This window comes from Petaurus breviceps, unplaced genomic scaffold (assembly GCF_028583685.1).
Source record: "Petaurus breviceps papuanus isolate PSGF00001 unplaced genomic scaffold, PetGlider_PUasm1.0 181, whole genome shotgun sequence".
Taxonomy (NCBI): Eukaryota; Metazoa; Chordata; class Mammalia; order Diprotodontia; family Petauridae; genus Petaurus; species Petaurus breviceps.
In genome coordinates this window covers 25,505,934-25,517,558 of record NW_027185784.1, presented here as the reverse complement: position 1 = coordinate 25,517,558, position 11,625 = coordinate 25,505,934, and positions in this window count along the sequence as shown.

The following is an 11,625-nucleotide window of genomic DNA, read 5'->3' as shown; positions in this document are numbered from 1 at the left end:
AAAATGCAACATCTTAGAGGAAGAGAAGGGAGGAGGTAGAAGCAAAGGGGGGAGGAAGGAGAGATGGGGACAAGAAGGAAAAGTATTTGACTGCCCATTAGTGTTTGCAATCTTGAAATCTTGCCTTCAGTACCACGTTGGAGAAGCTCTGAGTCCCCACTTCTCATCAGTCTATTGTCCTGTGGCTTAGACCCACAGAAACAAATTGGGGGGGCATGACTGTAATATTGCTGTGCTGCAAGAAATGACAACTATGAAACATGGTCAGCTAATAAATTAACCGATTACTCCTGCAGTAGCAGCATCCCTGAATTTGGGTCTCCTAATCTCCCCGGCAGAGTAGACATCAGTTCGTAACTAGCTAGTTCTACCTAAGAGTATAAGCTCCTAAAGATCAGAGCCTCGGGTCTTGAATCCTTTCTAGGGGAACATTAGAGATCCCCAGAATTCATCTACAGGAGGAAATGTCTCTGATTCTCAGATAAAGCTTGAGAACTCGACTTGCTGCATTAAGAAGCAGCAGCAGCAACAGATTGCAAAACAATCATCCCTCCCTGCCCTTTTCTGTTGTTGAGAAGAATCTGTCTCTGGTTTTCTCTCATATCTCCTATTTCTTTTTCTCTGCCATTTTGTTCTATATTTTAGGAATATTATCTATATTAGGAATTCAGTATTCGTGAAAGATGGAGTCCAAAGCAAAGGCATTTAGTAAACAGGATGTACTAAAGGAAGGATGGGGGTTGAGGAGGGGACAGGGATTAGCTCAGACAATCTTAGGTGCTGACAGGAGTCCCACTAAGTCAACTTCTGGCCACATATTTTCTTCCTACTTGGTGAACTGCCCTAAACCAGGGACAGCAGTCTGATGCCTAAATAAGGGGTACTACCATTACTATTCCTCATCAAACACTCCTTTCTTTCCATAGAGGGGATGACTAAGTAAAAAAAAAAAGTTCCTAGGATTTCATTATCTACAATGCTCGGAGCTAAGAGAATATGGCTAATTAGGAGAAATTGTCTGGATCATGCTTCCTAGAAATACTCTATATCTGGCTGCAGAATGGTAGCATCACCATGGGAAGACCTATTGGTGGAGGGTGGGATTCAAGGTGGGGGGTTTGAAAAAGCCACAGGAGTGGTGTGAATACAAATGGAAAAGAAGAAGATGCACAGAGGGATAAGCAGACAGAGGAGAAGCAAGCTCTGGGATATAATTCAGTGGGAAATAAAAAAAAAACAGCCAAGCTGAGTGTGTTGGCATGATATTTTCTTAACCCAGAAATTCTGACAACCCCAATGACTCTGGAGTTTTTGCAACCTGTCTTGAGAGACTTATTAAGATGAGATGAGGGGCTGACTGATAATTTCCTTTGACCACCTATGAACTGATAGACAATTTCCCTACTTTCCAAGAAGGTTTCCATCCCATCTTCCCATGGGGAATTATACCCACATATGTATTGAGACAGAGAATTCTTTAATCATGATTTCATTCCTTGTTATTTACATTGATTTATGTCTTAATTAAATACTTCTGTAATTAGTTTTTAATGCATACCTTGGTATGGTTATACAATAGAAAGTATATCTGATGGGGGCTCAGATGATGAATTATATGATCAATTGCCCAAGACAGGTACACTAACACCACAGGTTGTGAGTTATATGGAACCAATGCTACATCTCTTGCTCTCAATTCCCCCCAAAGTTCATAATCTGTTTTCTGACAGTTCTATTGCTTAACTCACTTGCAGTATATCTGTGAAAGATCTTTTATGAGTGGAAAGTCATTGGCTATCAGAATATCAGAACTGTAAGGGTCCTTTAGAGATCATCTAGTTCAATGTGCAGATGGAAAAAATGAGATTTGGGGAGTAAAAAGGACTTGTGCACAGTTCAAAATGCTGTAGGCAGTGCTGGGATTCAAACCCATATTTACACCAAACCCAGCATTCTTTCACCACACCTCCATCTGAGTTCCTGACATTGCTTGTCTTCTCACTATTAGTATTCATGAAAAGTAACAAAAAGTCTAGGGCTCCTCTTTGCTTACTTTTTCATCTTTCTCTTCATCTTAGTAAATCTTTCCCCATCTTGGCCACTAAGGTCCAGTGCATGCTGTCCATTTCTTTACCACAGTTTAGAGAATTATAGGGTAATATATCTGTATCTATATTGTGATTATAAAGGAATGGAATAGATTCTATAAAGCATACATGAAAGTCAATCCCATCACCTTACAAACAACCAGATACAACAGTAAAGTTACAGGAACAATCTTATGTTGACAAAGGTTTAACACAAGAGTTCATAGGAATTACTGCAGATAGAGGCCTTGGGAATTATCTAGTTCTGTCCCAACATTTTATAGCTGTGGAAACCAAAGTTCAGAGAATTTCCAGAAGCTCCCAATGCTACTTTCTAGTCCAAAGATTTCACCTGTAGGACCACAACACTTTGGATGTTTATCTCAATAGGCCTTGCTCCATCAATTTGGACATTACTATTTTAGCCTAGTTACTGGCACATAATCCTTACTCATTTTCCTGGGCTAACCTATCCATTTTTATTAGTTCATCTTAGTTCCCACACTTTCAACTCCACACTTTTTTTTTACATTCTCCTATACTAACTAGTCTTTAAGATTTTTATAACAAGTCATTTTCCCTAACTCTAACCCAATTCATCCTTGATTCTTCTTTTCTAGACATTTCTATGAACCTATAGTTAAAAAAAGTCTTCCTATGGGGGTGACTAGGTGGCACAGTGAATAGAGCACCAGTGCTGAAGGTAGGAGGACCTGAGTTCAAATCCGATCTCAGGCACTTAACACTTCCTAGCCGTGTGACATTGGACAAGTCATTTAACTCCAATTGCCCTACCTTCCCCCCTCCAAAAAAAAATAAAAACAAAAAACTCTTCCTAGCATTTCACAGTATCCACCTCTGGGTCATTTCCAGTCATCTTGATCACTATCTTGCCACTGGACCCAGATGGCTCTAGAAGAGAAAGTGAGGCTGGTGACCCTGCGCAGCCCTCACTCACTTAAATCCTATTCACTTGTAAGTCATGGCATTATCTCCTGACATCATGGTTTTCTTCATCATCATTAGTATACTAAAACCATCCCAACTTCCACATGACCCAGAAGTTATTACCTTGTCCCCTTCTAGGTTAACATATCTTCTCACTCATTAATTCAGCAGCCATTATGTTCAAGACTCTCTGCTGGTGTCATGAAAAATAGACAAGTGCATAAAAATGGCATTTGTCATTGTAGAGTTTGCAGTCTAGTAAGGGAGGTAACAGATACACACAAGTAACTAAAAACAGAAAGTAGAATGAAAAAGTAAAATGAGAGGTGTGGCTTAAAGTCAACTGGAATTCTAGTTGAAGAAGGTGTGGGGGAGATCAGGGTAGTTTTAATAGAAGAGATGACATTTGACAAGGTCTTTGGAAGATAGGTTGAAATTAAACAGGTAGATTAGATGTTGTAGGAGTACAGATGCATGTTAAAAACCTTTTTTTAGTTCCACTGGAAATACATTTTTTCAGTCTAAAACCCCCTTTAGGAAAGTGTGTGGAAGGTGAAAAACAGCAATAAAAAAAAAAAAACAAAAACAACCAAGGTTTCAGGAATACAGATTTAGAGTGATAATAAGATTTAGAATAAAAAGCATCTCTGGTATAATTAAGATCATCATCTTGTCCATTCTGAAGAGATTAGGGTATTGATCACAAGGAAGTCCCTTTGTGAGCTCAAGGAAGGAAATGAGGCATTATTAAGTAACTATTCTACTTAATGGAGTAGAATATTAATCCCAAACTATATTTAACATATTATGATCTTTTCCTTGTTAGAGTGTCCTATAAATGTTATCTCAGATCTTCTTGGTGACAGAGAGATGTCATAGGGCATGTATGAATGAGGGGGGAATGAAAGATGGGACTACATCAGTTTGACAAGATATCAGGAGACACCCTGTTTTCCAGAGCTAAGCTTCAACAAGCAAGCTGTGCCCTGAGCTTGGCATAACAACAATCCTTTACACTTGCCCTCTGGATAAACACCACTGCAACTAAGTCACAGAACTGATGGTCCCCGAGCTTGGGCAAGCACCAATAGGCCCAGACATGGAGCCCATCTATGAAAGGACTTTTTGTCACTAGACAACCTTGCCTCACTGCTGCTGTTCTGTCTCTTCCTCACCACTTCCCTACTGTTGCTACATTACACTGCTTGGTTCTTTATCAGCCCCACTGCCCAAGATCCCTCAAATAAATGTGGGCTGGCACATGTGTCTAGATCCCCTTCTTGCTCGCAAGCCACTTCCTTCACTTTGAAATTAAACTTCTGTTTGATTCCTGACTCTCCTTTCTCTAGCCTGCTCTGTCTGGCTCTGGCCATCAGCTGATTAGGGGCCAGTTCAATCAGGTTGATGAGATCGAACATTTCTTACTCATTTAGAAATGCTTAAATTGGTAATAATGTTAAATTAATAAAAATTATTTCTGGATGACTTGATCCTCAAATACAGAATATAGTATTAATATTTTTTTCTTTAACTGGATGGGGGTAGGGTAGTACATTCCAGGTGAGAGAAGATATGAGTAAAATGATGGAAGTAGGCTGTTTGGTTAGACCTTAAGGTACACAAAAGAAATAGTGGAAGAGAAAGCTAGAAAAGTCTGTTGGGTCCAAATTTTGCATGACTTTCATTTCCAGATTTGTTCAGTATTGAGTAGACTATAGGGAGCCATTAAAAGGATTTGAGTAGTAGAATGACTTGATCAGTGCTATGTATTTAATGTGGCAGCAATCTGTATAATTAGAGAAGAGAGTGACAGGAGGCAGGTAGACTCATTAGAAAATTCTTGTGATTTAGTCCAGGGGAGAGATAATAAAGATCTGAAGTAGAGAATAGAAAGGGAGAGGAGATGTGATTAGCCTATTATAAAAAGCCATCATCTCATCCTTTGACCCAGTGACACCGCTATTAGGACAATATTCAAAGAGTTCAAAGACATGGATAAGAATTTACATGTACAAAAATATTTATTGCAAAGAACTGGAAACTATATGGATGCCTATCATTTGGGAAATAGCTAAGCAAATTCTGTTATATGAATATAATGGAATATTTATTGCATTATAAGAAATGATGAAAAGAATGGTTTCAGAGAAACCTGAGGAGATTTGTATAAACTGATGTAGTGTGAACTGAGCAGAACCAGAAGAAAAATGTATACAATAATAACATTATAAAAAAAATGATTTTGAGAGGCTTAAGAACTCTGGTTGAAGGAATGAAAGAAGGAAGGGAGAGAAGGAAGGAATGAAATAAGAAAGGAAGGTGGGATGAATGAAGGGAGGAATGGAAGAAAGGAAGGAGGAATGGGAGGAAGGAGGGAGGGGAAGAAAGAAGGAAGGAGGAAAAAGAAAAGAATAGGAAAGTAAAAAAAGAAAAAGAAGAAAGTCATCAAAACATCACTTTATACTGGGAGATCGCAGCATTATCTTTATAGCTTTAAAATATACATACCCAAGATTTACATTTTCTCTGAATCACAGAATCTCTGGTTTGGAAAGAACCTGAGAGGTTTATCATATGATACAGCCTATACCTGAGCAGGAATCCCCACTATAAAATCCCCAATAAGTGATCATCAAGTTTCCATTTGAAGAGAACTGTTTTGGCTGGACCTTAACCAGGGGCTTGCCAGAAAAATCTGATCAGCCATTAATCCACAGACAAAGGTCTTTACAAGTAATATTTTAACTGAAGGGAAATGGGAAAAAGAGAAAAGCTGGTAACTTCACATGAGACACTTAAGGGCATGAAGGAGAAAGAGTAGGGAAGAAGGAAAAAGATATATTTGGATCACAGTCACTACTGAGGGTACAAGGATACAACTAAATCTGGAGGGAAAGGATACAGTGTCTGGGTCTTCAATGAAATGATTTTTAGACCATGATGGGAAGAGGAAGGGGATGGTCCATGAAGAGGCACCTTCCAGAGGCAACATCTAGGTTATACTAGTCTCTTGTCATTCCTCCCATATTCCATATGGGTATGCCAAAGGTCACTCTCCCAGGTGGGGGAGGGTCTGGTGTTTTTATAAGAAGAAAGCAGGAAATTTTCAAAGAAACTGGAAGTTTCCAGCAAAGGAACATCCAGATATTGAGCTTAGGGACTAGTAGGGGAATGGGGTGGGAGAAGAGGGGAGTGTTAACAGGGAAAAGAGGGTGGTAACTAGGGACAAGTCATGTCTAGAGCAGAAATAGCGTGTTGCAAGAGACCAGATCCAGAAAACCGGAAATTCTCTTTTAGAGTATCACAATCTTCCTTGACAGGAAATCCAATACATTCAAAGCATTCCATTCCACTTTTGGACAGCTCTAATTAATCGTCAGGGTTTTTTTTCCCCTTCACATTAAGTTGAAATTTTCTTTCTGCAGTTTCTACCACTGCTCCTGTTTAGCTCCATTTTATCCAGTCCTCTAGCTCTCAATTTGGAATTGCGCTTCAAGACAAAACCTCTTTTCAGAGAGGAAGGGCTTTTTGTTTTGTTTTGTTTTTGCCCCCCTTTTTTTTGGAGGCCATTGGGGTTAAGTGACTTGCCCAAGGTCACATGGCTAGTTTATTTTGTGTGTATTAAGTGTCTGAGGCTGGACTTGAACCCTGGTCCTCCTGACTCCAGGGCCAGTGCTCTATTCACCACTGTACCACCTAGCTGCCCAATGAAGGGCTTTTTGCAGCAAGGACTTCAGGGCAAGTGAGACACCTAAACCTGCCTTTCAATAGTCTGCCAGATGGGTGCCTACTAAATTTTTGAGTTTGTCAAATACTTCCAACTCACACCCTCTGTTTTATAGTTATTCCTTCTGTATCACCAGTATGCCCAGTTTGTTAATCTCTTTAACCTATGATACAAGGAGTAGTCAGTATAGAGAATTTTCCTGTAATTTTTGATAGACATGATTTATTTTTTGATGTATATTTATAGGATCATATACCTTATATCATCATCATTGTCATCGTCACCACCATCATCACCATCATAGCTACCATTTTTGTAGAGTTTTAAGGATTGTAAAGCACTTTACAAATATTATTTCACTGTATCCTCACAATAACCTTGGGAAATAGGTGCAATTGTTATCCTAATTTTATGGATGAGGAAACTGAGGCAGACAGGTTAAATGATTTGCTCCAAGCCCCACAGATATAAATGCCTGTGGCTTGAATTTGAACTCAAGTCTTCCTGAATCCAGGGTCAGCTATCTAGTCCAACCCAGTCATTTTCTAGATGAGGAAACTGTGAGAGATTAAGTGATTTTTCCAAGGTCACGTATTAAATATTAGAGCTAGTATTAGAGCCCATTTCCTCAGATGCTAAAGTCAGAGGTCTTTCCTCTGTATCATTTTACCTCCTCCACAAAATTCCTACTCTAATTCCTTATCCAGATTTGGGGGTGATAATTAAATTTACATGGGCTATTTCAGCCAAGAAAAATCTCTAGCAGATTCCACAAAACTTCTCAGGTGTAGGCCCAGGGATAGATTATGTGTGCTAGTCATGGATTTATTTAAGTATGGAGAGATTCTTGACTACAGGGGATGGTGGACGGTAGATATTTTTAGCCACAATAACTCATGAAAAGAGACAAAAATGTAAACTAGCCATCAGCCCTGTTAGTCCTTTTCTTCAATGCCCTGGCATATTATCAGAAAAGGGGACAGAAAACAGTCCTTCAATATCTATAAACATTCATTTAATTGGGAGTACCCTTAATCTCTAGCTAATAAGGAATATGTTGACAGAATATTGGAGGAATTGATCCCTTACTCTGAAATGAGACTAGAAGACATGAAGACATCAAAACTAAGTGGAGAGATAAGTCAGTTTCTCCTTCTAAAGGAGAATTAGGGAATAAAGAACTTGGTGGAGTTGGTTTCCTTGTGTGTCTAAAGGCAACAAGAAGCAAGTCATTTGGTGATCTGTGCTACAGTGCTCATAGGGAAGTCAGTTTATGATAGTTTAGGATCAAAAAAGAGGCCAAAAAAAAAAAAGAGTTCAGAGACTTGTAGAACAGGGGTGTCAAGGTCAAATAGAAATGGGAGATAATGATCACTGTGGGCCACATAGTCACTTAGGTCACTTACTACTAAAATGTAGTATTATCTTTATTTATTTCATTTTATTTTTTGTTAAATTTTCCCAATTCCATTTTAATTTTATTCAGGCCACATTTGCGTCAGGTGCATATAATAGCTCACAAACCACCTTTCTTAAAGAATACTTGAAAGTATCACCATCATCATCATAACTATAATAATAATTAGCATTTGTGTGGCACTTTCAAGTTTGCAAAGTGCTTTATATATTTCATCTCATTTGTTTTTTTACAGATGGGGAAACTGAGGCTCACAGAGTTTGAGTGACTGTCTGAGGCAGAATTAGCAGCTTACAAATCATGAATATTATTGTTGTTGTTGAGTTGTTTCAGTAATGTCTAACTGCCTATGATTCCTTTTGAGTTTTTTTTGGCAGAGATACTGGAGTGGTTTGCGATTTCCTTCTCCAGCTCATTTTACAGATAAGGAAACTGAGGCAAACAGGGTAAAATGACTTGGAGCATTCTTCAAAATGAATCTGGAGGTGCTGGACATGTTGAAGACCTAATTTCATTTTTTGTGATGTCCTCAACTATGACATAACAAACAGGAAGTAACTGGTTATAGATGGAGCAATCATTTAAGTATCAGCTCTTTCTGTGTAGTTAAATGGTAGGTTTGCTTCCAAAGTGAAGATTAAAGTAAATACCAAATTAGAAGAAAGGACAAAGAGGAGAAGACATTGGGTATGATTGTTATAGTTCCAATCTGACCTCTTTAAATGATCTGTCAATTCTGAAAAATGGGAAATGGATAAAGGTTGAGTTTGTCAAGATTTCTTAGAAAAATTTAACTCAGGGAAAAGTCAATACCATGAAGAGGTCAAAAGAACTCTGGAAACTGCTTCTACCTGTAGACATTTAATCTTGCCAACAGAAAGACGTGACAGCCAAGGACAACACCTGTTTAGAATGCAAACTCATCCCTAAGACATCACATTGGAGCATGATGGAAAATTACTCCTAATGGTGTTGCCTCAGAAAACAGCAAAATGTAATTGAGGATAAAATGAGCCTACAGAGATCTTTGAGTGAGACCATGCTAATCCAGATCATCCTGAAAATAGGTGTTTTGTAAATGAAACCACAAGAAGGACAACAAATAGACAAGAAATAGTACAGATCTGCATCGTGTCTTTAGAGACCTATTCTCATTGAGGCATTGGGTAATTACTACATCTGGATTCTACCACCTCAGTATCCAATGTATTATGTGAGGAAGTAGTGATATAAACTGGAAGTTGAAGTCAGGAAGGGTTATTGGAACTGGTCAAACACATAATTATAAAAAACACTGGTGTTGTAGATAATCCAATTTTAAAGGTACTCAGGGTAAAAAGTACACAGCAGAGAACAAAAGAAAATTTGAAGGGAGCACAGAAAAGCAGGGTAGCTTTGAAAAAAATGTGTAGTATTTATTTTTTCAAAGCAGTAAACAGTGTGAAATGGAAATTAATCATTTTTTTTTGTTGAATCCTCTTTTATGCTGTTCTGTGTACGTGGAAGTGGTTTTTTTGGTCTTTTTGTAATTAAATTAAAAATGAATTTTTTAAAAAGGTACTCAGGGATTATTTTTTTATTTATATACTTCCTTCCTTCTTTCTTTCCTTCCTCCCTTCTTCCTTCTTTCCTTCCTCCTCCATTTCAAGAAGGGAATAAACTCAAAAGAATCGAATCAGTCATGAGTGGTGCTCTTACTGAAAAAGGGGGGAGCAACTAAGAAATTATCAGAAGATACTAATCCCTAGGCTTATTTAATTCATCTCTATAGAATCTTTTATGAGAATGGATTGATGCATGAATTAAGGATATCTTTTATGAAAACATGAGAAGGAAACAGATAGGCTTTCACAACTAATTTTTGATTATAGACCACATCATTACAGTTACACTGTATGTCTGAATGATTTTATGTATGTATGATGAATACTGTATGTATATATGACTGAATGTCAGATCTTACTCTATTGTTTATTGTTTTTTAAGAAAGGATTTGATGTTGTGTTACAAAATGTTTCTTTTAAAGCTCTCTTCAAATAAAGTGTCTCCCCTGCATCCATTAAAGTAATAAAATATACTAAGGAAGATGTTGTTCTATGTCATTGTTTTTCAGTCCTGTCTAACTCCTTGTGACCCTATCTGGGGTTTTGTTGGCAAGGTTACCAGAGTGGTTTTCTATTTCCTTCTCCAGTTTGTTTTACAGGTGAGGAATTGAGGCAAAAAGGGTTAAGTGACTTACCCAGGGTCACACAACTAGCAAGTGTTGAGGCTAGATCTGAATTCATAAAGAGGAGTCTTCCTGAATCTAGGCCTGGAACTCAATCTACTGTGCCAGCTAGCTGCCCAGGTTGCTCTGTAGATGATATGATAACAGATATAGAAATGGAAGGGCTCTCAGACACCATTCAGTCAAACCTCCTCATTTTATACCTAAAGAGGTTAAGTGATTTGGCCAAGTATACACAAGTAGTAATCATCAGGGGTAGGATTTGGAACAAAGTTTGCTGATTTTAAAGCTAGTGCTTTTTGACTTTATCAACAGCTTTTCAACAAATGAAACAGAAAACAGGGAGACCTATGCTGCCTGGACATTCTCCATGATAATGAAAGAGATGAAACAGAAGGATTTCCTATTGAATCTGAGGTTCCCCAATGCTCCTATTTTCAAATGATGCACTTGATGCACTAATTGCATCAAGCCAGAGAAAGTATAAAACTTCCCAATGAAATGCATAATAATTTGAGAGAGATCAATTTAATTATCCATACTGAAATCAACAAAAGTGGAGGAAAATGCAAATGTTCAGATGAGGCTGTTCAGTTGGAAGTATAGCCCATTGAGTAAGTTCATCAGCATATAAATAGATATTGATGATGATCAATGACTGAGTTAAGTTGGAGAAGGGAACTCAGCTACATTTCATTTGGGAAACTACCCAATACTTTCAATAAGTTTAAACTGCTTGCTACTGCAAAGTCCTGTGTCATTAATACCATCCATCATCTTCATGGTGATGATGATACATCTAAAGTCTATAGAGAGTGCCAGGCTTGGAATCAAAAAGCTCTGAGTTCAAATACTGTCTCATTCATTCATTTGCTGTGTGACTCTGGGTGATTCACCTAACTTCTCTCAGCCCTGGTTTCCTCAAAGTGGGCATAATAATAGCACCTATCTCATAGGGTTTCTGTAAAGAGTAGGGGGCCATCATCAGTCATCTTGACCTATCTTTTATCATTGGACTCTGATGACTCTGGAGGAGAGAGTGGGTCTGGTGACTCTCTGCAGCTCTGCCTTACTTAAATCCAATTCCCTTGCAAGTCAAGACATCACCCTCCTGATGTCATTGATTCTCTTTGAGAAAAAAGGACAAACAAAAACAATATGTGAAGATCAAATGGGGCGGAATGTAATGCGAATGTAAATTTTAAAGATCTTCCCTGCC